Genomic DNA, 9,207 nt, shown 5'->3' with positions numbered 1-9,207 from the left:
TTAGATTCCATATATATGTGTTAGCATACGGTATTTGTTTTTCTCCTTCTGACTTACTTCACTCTGTAGGACAGACTCCAGGTCCATCCACCTCACTACAAATAACTCAGTTTCATTTCTTTGTATGGCTGAGTAATATTCCATTGTATATATGTACCACATCTTCTTTATCCATTCATCTGTTGATGGACACTTAGGTTGTGGAAATATTTTTATTTACGGATTCAATTTCTTAGATAAATATAGAGCTATTCATATTTTCTCTTTCTTTTTGTGTCAGCTTTGGTAAGATGTGATTGTCAAGGAATGTGTTCCTTTCATATAAATTGTCAAGTTTACTGTCATAAAGTTTCTCATAATATCTTTTAACCATATTTTTAATGTCTATTTCTTGAAAGATGAGATGAATGTTCCAGATAAACCACATGCAAAGTCCTGGTGGTAAAAGAAGTACAGCATTTGGGGAAAGCAAATCTATCATAGAAATCTAAACACAGCACCAAAGTGGGTATTTTGAGATATTTTTAATAATTAGGAAAGAATAATGACAAAAAATCATGGTCTTTGCCTGAAAAGAATTTATAGTCAACTTACATTGAGACATGGCTTATATACATTCACATTTCAAGAGGGCACATATGAGAGTGTATGTATGTATGTCAAGTGCTTTACAGTGGATTTCAGACTGCATACAAAAGTGCTAAAGGAAAAGCCAAATAAGGGGGAAATGAGTCAATATTTTTAGGTTGTTTAGAATATGGTCATCGATGTTTTATGCATGTTTAGGTCAAATATATCCTTTGTAAAATATAAGCAATGTCTGCCTCTCCTAAGAAAATTTGATTTAAACTTGTACCAGAAGCCTGTATGTGCATGCCACTCCTTGGTGTGTTTTCTTTTGGCCAGTGGGCCCCTGGATCTCTTTTTATTTTTTCAAAACATTTTTTCTTCCTCTCTGAAACACTAAGCTAATAGTTTAGTAATGTAATAAAACTCAAAACAATTTTCACCTGCATCTTTGGCATAAATCAATTAAATTAGGCACAAATATTGGTGTTTTAGAGATGAAAAAAGAATTACCCAGTAGTGCTGATATGTGGGTACTTGTAATCTAATGAATAACATACATTTCCTTTCAGCTTACTAGCTGAAAGGAAATGATTTATTTTACAGAAATAAGTTAGCCTCAGTGCCCTGAGCATTGAATCTCATGTCTGGATCTTACATCTAGAATTAAAATAGAAAGTTTAACATATTTATTTAACTTATAAAAATTTTTTTTATAATCAGAGAAAGCTAGGCATCACAGCCTCTAAAGTATGGCAAGGTGCAAGAGTATTTCTGAACTTTTCTTACCTTACAAAGATAGTCAGGATGGTGTCCCCCTTGCTGTTTTCTTTTTTTCTTTTTTGTTTTTTTGGGGAAGAGCCTTGTGTTGTCAGAGACAAGCAAAGCAAAGATGTTGATTAGAGTTTATGGAGAAGTTCTCTTAGGGAAGTACACTCTGTTTTATAAGTAAGCCTGGTCAGACAGAAATTAGAAGGAAGGCAAGTCATTTTTTTTTTTTTTTTGACTCTGCATTATTGGTCTGTATCCTGGGTGCCATCATTGGTGGCCTTCCTTGGTCCTCAAAGTGCTGAGGGACAATGAACATGGAATAAACAATCATTCAAGGATGAAAGCAAATAAAAACAATTTCATACAAATGCTAGATGAATTTACTGCTCAGAGATCCTCACTAAAATAACTCTTTTGAATATACTTGGGGAAAAGAAAATTGAACCCAATAGGAAGGTGTGGACTCCTGGAGAGGCCTGTAGATGGGGCTGGAAGAGGTATAGAAAGATCTTTAAGGGACGTCCCATCTGGCATTTCAACTTGATCTTTATAACAATGGCTATTGGGATCATTTCAGCATGGAGAGACAGCTCCACTACCTGCTGAATAGTGGTTGGAAGGCAGCAAGATAGGAAGCAAAAAGATGGGTTAAGAGGATGTAGAGGATTTTCATGCAGGAAATGATGAGGACATCCACCAGGTAGTGGAGATGGGTCTTAGCGCTGTGGAAACAGAAAAGAAGGACCTACAAGTATGTCAGGGTGACTGGATATGAGCCGTGAAGCTATGACAGTAGTTAAGGATGACTCAAGTCTTTCCCTTAAGTTGTTCGTGGTGCCACTGACTGGGTTGGAAAGAAGCGTTTGTAGGAAGCAGTTTAGGTTTGAATACATTGAACTGAGAGGCTTACAAGGCATCTAAGTGGAGATGGGCCTCTTCAAACCTCAATAATGTGGTGTTATTACATGTTTTAGAATTTTTTCAATCTGTTGGTTGTATGATATTCTCTCTCTGTCTCTCTCTTCCTCTCTCCCTCCCGCAACCATTAAATTGTATTCCTCTGATTACTAGTGAAGCCCAGAACTTTTCATTGGTTTGTTATTCATTCTGGTTTACTTTTCTGTCACTTGCTTGTGAACTGTCTTTGGCAGATGTAATAGTTTGTTTACCCAACCAACATTTCCCTCCTTTCTTTCTTATTAAAAGTCCTGATTTGGTTGAAGTGTGAGGTGGCAATGTCCCAAGAAATGAGGGCAGGTCTTCTCTAAGCTCCTACAGGTAAGCAATGATTGGTCATCTGACCCATTTCTGGCCAATAGGACCTACAGGAAAATCTTCTTTGCAGGTATTTGTGCTGTCTTTTCCAGTATTTGGCTTATAGATTTCACTCTGTTTATGGTGTCATACAAAGGTTTTTAATTTTAATGTAGCAAAAAATATATCATTCTTTCTTTCCTTGTCATCTTTTGTCTTGGTTTAGAAGTGATTCTCTATCCTGAGGTTCTAAAACTATTCTCTATTTTTTCTTCCATAAATGTTAAGTTAAAAAAATCTTTAGATTTAAAATACATCTGGAATTTATTTTTGAATCTGGCATGAGGCAAAGATGTTTTTACGAATGTGTAGTCAGTCAGCCCAGAACATTTTCTGAATAGTTCATTCTTTCTTTCTGGTTTATATTAGCACCTCTCTCATATATGAAGTGCACATGGATATGTTGGTCTGTTGTAAATTTCCCTAATCTGTTCATTTGGTCTATTTTTCTACCACTATTTCTTTTCTCTAATAAGTTGTAAGCTCTCTTGAACTTTTTTTTACGTAAATAATTCTTTAGTCTACAAATAATGACAATTTTATTTCTTCATTTCCAATGCTTATATCAATTATTTCTTTTTCGTGCCTTATTGTGCTGGCTAGGATTGCTGGTACAATTTTAAATAAAAGCAGTGAGAGTGGGCATTGTTTCTTGTTCCTGACTTGTTTTGGTTCTTTTAAAGGAATGTTATTAATTCTTGACCATTGCGTATGATTTATGTTCATTCCATTGATCAGGTTAAAGGGGTTCCTTCCATCCTTAACTTGTTTAGGGTATCTGTTTTGTTATCCAGAAAGGTATTGAATTTTACTTTTGTGTTTTTCTGAATATTTTGATAATCATATAGCTTTTCTCCTGTAATATGTTGTGAATTATATTTGTTGATTTTCTAATGTTAATCTAATCTGTAGTCCTGTGTAAAGCCATACATGGCCATGGTGTAATTATTTAATAGCCTGCTGGATTTAGGTTACGAATGCTTTATTTAGGATTCTTGCATTAATGATCATAAGATGGATTGGCCTATAGCACTTTTTTCTTTTAATGTCCTTGTCCAGTTTTGGTGCCTAGGTTATACCTGCCTCATAAATTTAAGTGGGGAGCCCCCCTTGGAATCGTTTGGATAAAAGAGGACAGTTTGTGGAATATACCTGCAAAATCATCTAGCTCTTCACAGTCTGTCTTTAGCATTAAGGACCCTCCAGGCAAAGGGACCCACTTTATTGTTAGCTGAGTCTTCTGTCCTCAAGCTCTGGACTGGGCTACATGGAGTCCAACTCCCTCCTTTTACCTCATCTTGAGGGACTCTTGGCTTTGACTTCCATTTTCCTCACACAGGACTAATAAAATAGCAGGAATTTCAAGAAATGAAGCAACTAAATTAGGGGGAGACACAAAAAGAAGTGAGTGGAAGTAAGAACTTTTAGTATCTTTTCTCTTCCCATGCTAATGGGGAAAATGGAGGCTCCTACCATAGTTAAGAATGTGTAGACAACATGCTGGATAAAACCTTGTCTTAATTTCTCCCTGGGTTTCTATTTTGCAGGGAATTTGGATAAATTCCAATTTGCAGGCCCTTTGGAAAAAAACTAAGTCACATATTTATTTTTTAGCTTAAAAAAAATATGTGTCTGATTTTGAGCCCTTCAAGGACATTTTTCTTCTTTGAATCCACCCCTGAGCACAACACCTGGTGTATCTCAGGTGCTCAGTAAGGAACTGTCTATTTGAAGATGTTTGTTCTTCTCCAAATAACTTATAAAATCGGTGTCAAAATCAGGCCAGACAACAACTATTATATCTTCAGGGAAGAAAGCTCATTTTATTTCTGCTTGAAACTAAAAGCCCTTAAACCAATAAAATGATGGAAAATGGAAGGTTTTTAGGACGTTGTTAATTCCTACTATTTGATCACTTACATGGGTACGTTGATTTCCAATACTAAAATGGTCTTTAAAAAAAATATTTTGCTTGCATTCACTGCCTGCATTTCTTATCTTGGCCTTTTGGTGTCATTCTTAGATTAATCTGAAAAGCATATTAAGTAAGGGTGAAATTATTTCCCTAGCTTTGGATCTTTTTGGTCTCTGATTTGAACTGAAGATTATCATACTTATAGTGCAGTTTACTAATATAACCTTTTCAATGTTATCTTAACGGTATGTTTTATAACTGACACACAACTGTAGAAGCTTAAATACAATACAGAGAACCAGTAATAGTAAAGTAAGCCTTTATTTTTATGGTTAGTCTAGAAAGAGCTTTTTCTGAAATTAATATACTGAAGTTACTAAAGTTAACTACATATGTTACTAAAATATGTATGCTACATATATAATTCTAACATAATTCTAATGTTTATCATTACATAATAATGTAACAATATGATGTTACATTATAATTTATATATGTAATATACAATATATAGGTATTTAGTTAAAGCAAACCAGGGTTCTTAAGCTATGACAAGTCCTGATTCATTCTCAGTGATCTGTAAAATAAAGCTTACTGCTCTCCATGGAGCTGCAGAGAGCTGATGAACTTGGCAATAGTTCCTCTTTCTCTTCTGTACATGGGGATACTCATACCGTTTTATCCACCTATGAATGAATATGAAAACTCTTTGGACTTCAGACTTATTGCTAATCCCAGTGTTAGCCACATGCTTTTCCTTCCCTCCCAACCTGCAAATGCCTCAATAACTTTTCTTCTTTTCACCATTAATTGTACTTTTTTTCTCCATTGTCCTTTTAATGCATACGCTTAAGGAGATTGACTTTTCTATGGTGTAACAAATAAGTGAACAAACCAACAAAATATATATTGACCCACAGTTCCACAAGCAAGAAGCAAAAGTGATGAATTCATTGTGTTTGACTGTTACACTTGGAATTCCCAATATTCTGTCTTTTAAGTCTCAGGGGAAGGAGCTGTACTTGTCTCCTGGATCTTTGAACAACTTCACTATTTGAGAGAATGAGTGTACTAACTCTGTAGCCTCTAGTATATCTGCCAGTAGCTAAGAGCTTGGGTGGCTCAACCTTCAAGTTTGGTGACCAGAGAAACCCTGGAGATCTATTTCTCAAAATGTTCAACTTTCGTTAGGATCCTATCTGAACAATATAGCAAAATAAATTTTCAAAAATACATTTTCTCAGAAAATGATTATTCTAATTTAGACCAAATTCAAATTTAGACCAAATTCAAATTCACTCCTGCAGTTGGTCGTGTTCTATGGTGTGAGATCAATGGGGTCTGAGAGCTCCACCATACTTTCAAGCTAGCATGTTGGCCTAACACGGTTTCATGGATGCTGGCAGAAGGTATGAGACCCGTACATCAGAGACAAATGACTTCATTACATATGGCACAGCAAGCAGTGTGAGCATCACTGTGTTGGTTCTCCTTGTCCCCTTATACCATGGGTATAGTGCAGATGGGCCTAGATTTTGTTTATGCAATCAGTGGGTTGAAACCTTGTACTTAAGGAACCCAAATCTTACATAATGAGCAGTAAGCATTCTTACCCTTTGCTCCAGAAGAAGATAGTATCTCTCTCTTCCAAGGCTATTTGCTATACAAACATCCATGACAAGGTACTCCAGAATAAAGAGTGGTCAATGCCTTGTTTGCAAGATTTGTCTTTGAGAGACAGAGTAGAATGTGCTTTCAGAGCTGTCCCACCCTACAGGGGAGACAGTTGGTTATTTATCCTCTAATTCCCTTTTGTTATGGGCTGAGAGCTGATCCAGGGGCATTAATTCTCTACCACTTCCAGTCTTCCTTACACTGTGAGAGAGAAATCCATGGTGGAGGAGGTGAGTTACAGGTATAGATCCTGGTATGGACAGTGAGTGTCTCGGGACTCTGGTGTGACATTGATAGCATCTGTCACACTCCCCAGTTTTAGTCCTTCCTCCTCCCAGTATTACTCACATATATTATTTTCCCTTTCAATCCATGCCTGAACTTCTAGTTCTGCTAGAAACACTCATAGGCCTTAAGTGGCTGGTGGTGGTATTTTCAGTTAGACTTTTCTCAAGTCATTCCTCTTAACCAGTCTACTACTCAACAGCATACCTGTTAGAGAGTGGGCTGGGGAAAGGACAGAAGCAGAATTCAAAGAGGTCAGTTTAGCTACTTATTAAATCTTCGGAAATATGGAGAGGAAAAGGTGGGAGCTAATTGCTCAAATATGTGTTTTAAAATTACTGTGTCTTTTGTTCCTGATCTCTATGACCCCAGCCTTGGAAAAGCAAGAGTTGGTCCTTAATCAAAGAGTGTGTCAAGGATTATTTTAAGAACAAATTGAGGAAATGTAAGCACAAGTCTTTCATCACCTTTTCACCACGATTAGATTTATTTGCGCTCTGTTGATGGCCCCCTTCTCTTTCAAGCTCTCCAACAGCTTTAGAATCAAGGGTGAAAAATGAAACCTAGTTCCTGCTTTTAAGAAAATGAGAGAACGCACATGCCATATTGACAGGTGCGTTTCCTGGGAGCTTAAAAGTATTGAGGATTTTTAGAAAAGAGCTATATGACCCTGGCCAATGAGAAAACCACTAACTCAGAATCCGGGATAAATTTAAAATGCTGGTGAAATGCATTGATACATTAGCGCTAGAAGTAGAGGAAAGGTTTCCCAAGCAAGTTAAAAGTATAAACAAGGGAAATATATAGTCTTTATAAGGCTGAAGGCCAACAAATGTTTCTAAACACTTGTAAACCCTCTTTGAAATTGAACGCTTCTGTGAAACAATGAATGTTCTAATTCCTAATGTTTCTTTAAAAATCTATTATTAAAAATTCTTTAAGACAGTATGCTCTTTCCTTTCCTTGGGGCCCCTGTCATCCTTGTTGCCATATGAACTTGAAATTAAGCTGAATTTTGTGAAAATGTTTCTCTACTTCAGACTTTTTCAAAACTTTCCACCCAATTAGGGAAAATTAATGAGGTTTACTGTACTTGGTGTTGATATTTAGTCACTGGCAGACACATGGGGCTTTGTTCCTCCCAAGTTAGTGTTTGAAAGCAGGGAGTTGTTTTCTTAACTTTCCCAAAGATTAGTAAAACGCTATTCTAGAAAGATTGTTTCTTATTATTCTAAGCATCTACCACTTTCCACCTTTCAGCTTGCTTTCTTCATACTTTCCTGAAGGGTTCCAAGTCTTCCACTCTATCATTTATTCTCTCACACTATGGCCTTCCTTCCATATCCATGGATTCTGCATCCATGGATTCGAGCAACCACAGATCAAAAATATTACCAAAACATTCCAGAAAGTTCCCCAAAGCAAAACTTGAATTTGCTGTGTGCTGGCAACTATTTACCTATCAATTACACTGTTTCTACAAGTATTGACATAGCACTTACATTGTATTAAGTATTATAATGAATCTAGAAGTGATTTAAAGTGTACAGGAGATGTGCGTAGGCTATACGCAAATGCTACACCATTTCCTATAAGAGACTTGAACATCTGTGAATTTTGGTATTTTTGGGGGTCCTGGAACCCCCATGGATACAGAGGGACAACTGTATTTATACAATCATTACAGATCACAGCAAATGGTGATAAATGAAACTTGAGATTTCAGTACAAACTCTTGATCATCAGGATGAAGAAATAGAGATCTGTAGAGGTAAACAGAGTCATCTAAGTTTTGCTTCTTATTTCAGGCAGATCCATAATAAGAACCCTTGAATTCCTTACCCCTAGTCTGGAGCTTTTTCCCAGCATGGTCCATTCCCTGAGAGAAAGAGGAAGGGATGGGAAGACAGAGGGAGAGGGAGAAGGTGAGAGAGAGAATGAGGGGCTGGGTAAAGGTTGTATCAGTATTTACTGTACTATTCTTGAAACTTTTCTCTAGGTCTGAAATGTTTTTTCAAAATAAAAATTTTAAAAAACATAAAAGTCTTAGTCATATTTTAAAAGTTTGACATAGTGCAGAACCAATAAGTCCCTGAAGGCATATTTATCAAATAAAGCAGATGTTTACTTTCAATTAAGGTTCAGAGAGGAGAAAGACTTTTATCCTGTGATATTTTCTCTTGTTAAAAAATATTCTTAAAATCTTTATTTTGAGCCACGGATAATTATTCATGAGTATTATGTGTGTGATTCTTTTCCCTTATCATGAAATTCTGAGCCAGCAAAATTGACATTATGCATTTCATTCTGACGAGATATTAAGAATTTTAAAATGGACTTTTCTTGAAAGATTCATGGCCTAAATGGAGCTAAATCACTAAAAATTCAGTACAGTCACTAATAGATATTATACTTAGTGCTATGAAGGCTAGCATACCAAACAATTGTACACAGATTATAACTGCAATATAATCTAATTTCTGTATTCTATAAGTTTCTTTAAATTTCTATAAATGTTTCTTGATTTTAGAATGTTATGTAACACATTCTCTTAATAGTTGTATCCTGAAATCTTCCCCTCTCCACATTAATTTAACTATTAGTACATTCTTTTTTTTTTTTTTTTTTTTTTTTTTTTTTGTGGTATGCGGGCCTCCCTCTGCTGGGGCCTCTCCCGTTGC

General features: G+C 36.0%; 1 protein-coding gene across 3 annotated transcripts in view; it reads left to right on the top strand.

Annotated features, from left to right (window-relative positions):
* Positions 1-9,207, top strand: part of SETD4 (SET domain containing 4) — a 468,053-nt gene that overhangs the window by 453,911 nt on the left and 4,935 nt on the right. For all 3 annotated transcript variants that reach the window (XR_008618003.1, XR_003680787.2, XR_008618004.1), the window contains one exon: positions 2,545-2,616. The gene's annotated coding sequence lies outside the window, so the exon portion shown is untranslated. The remainder of the gene's footprint in view (positions 1-2,544; positions 2,617-9,207) is intronic.

Source organism: Physeter macrocephalus, chromosome 8, assembly GCF_002837175.3.
Source record: "Physeter macrocephalus isolate SW-GA chromosome 8, ASM283717v5, whole genome shotgun sequence".
Taxonomy (NCBI): Eukaryota; Metazoa; Chordata; class Mammalia; order Artiodactyla; family Physeteridae; genus Physeter; species Physeter macrocephalus.
Note: the sequence above shows the minus strand (reverse complement) of the source record. Positions and strands in the feature narration are given on the sequence as shown.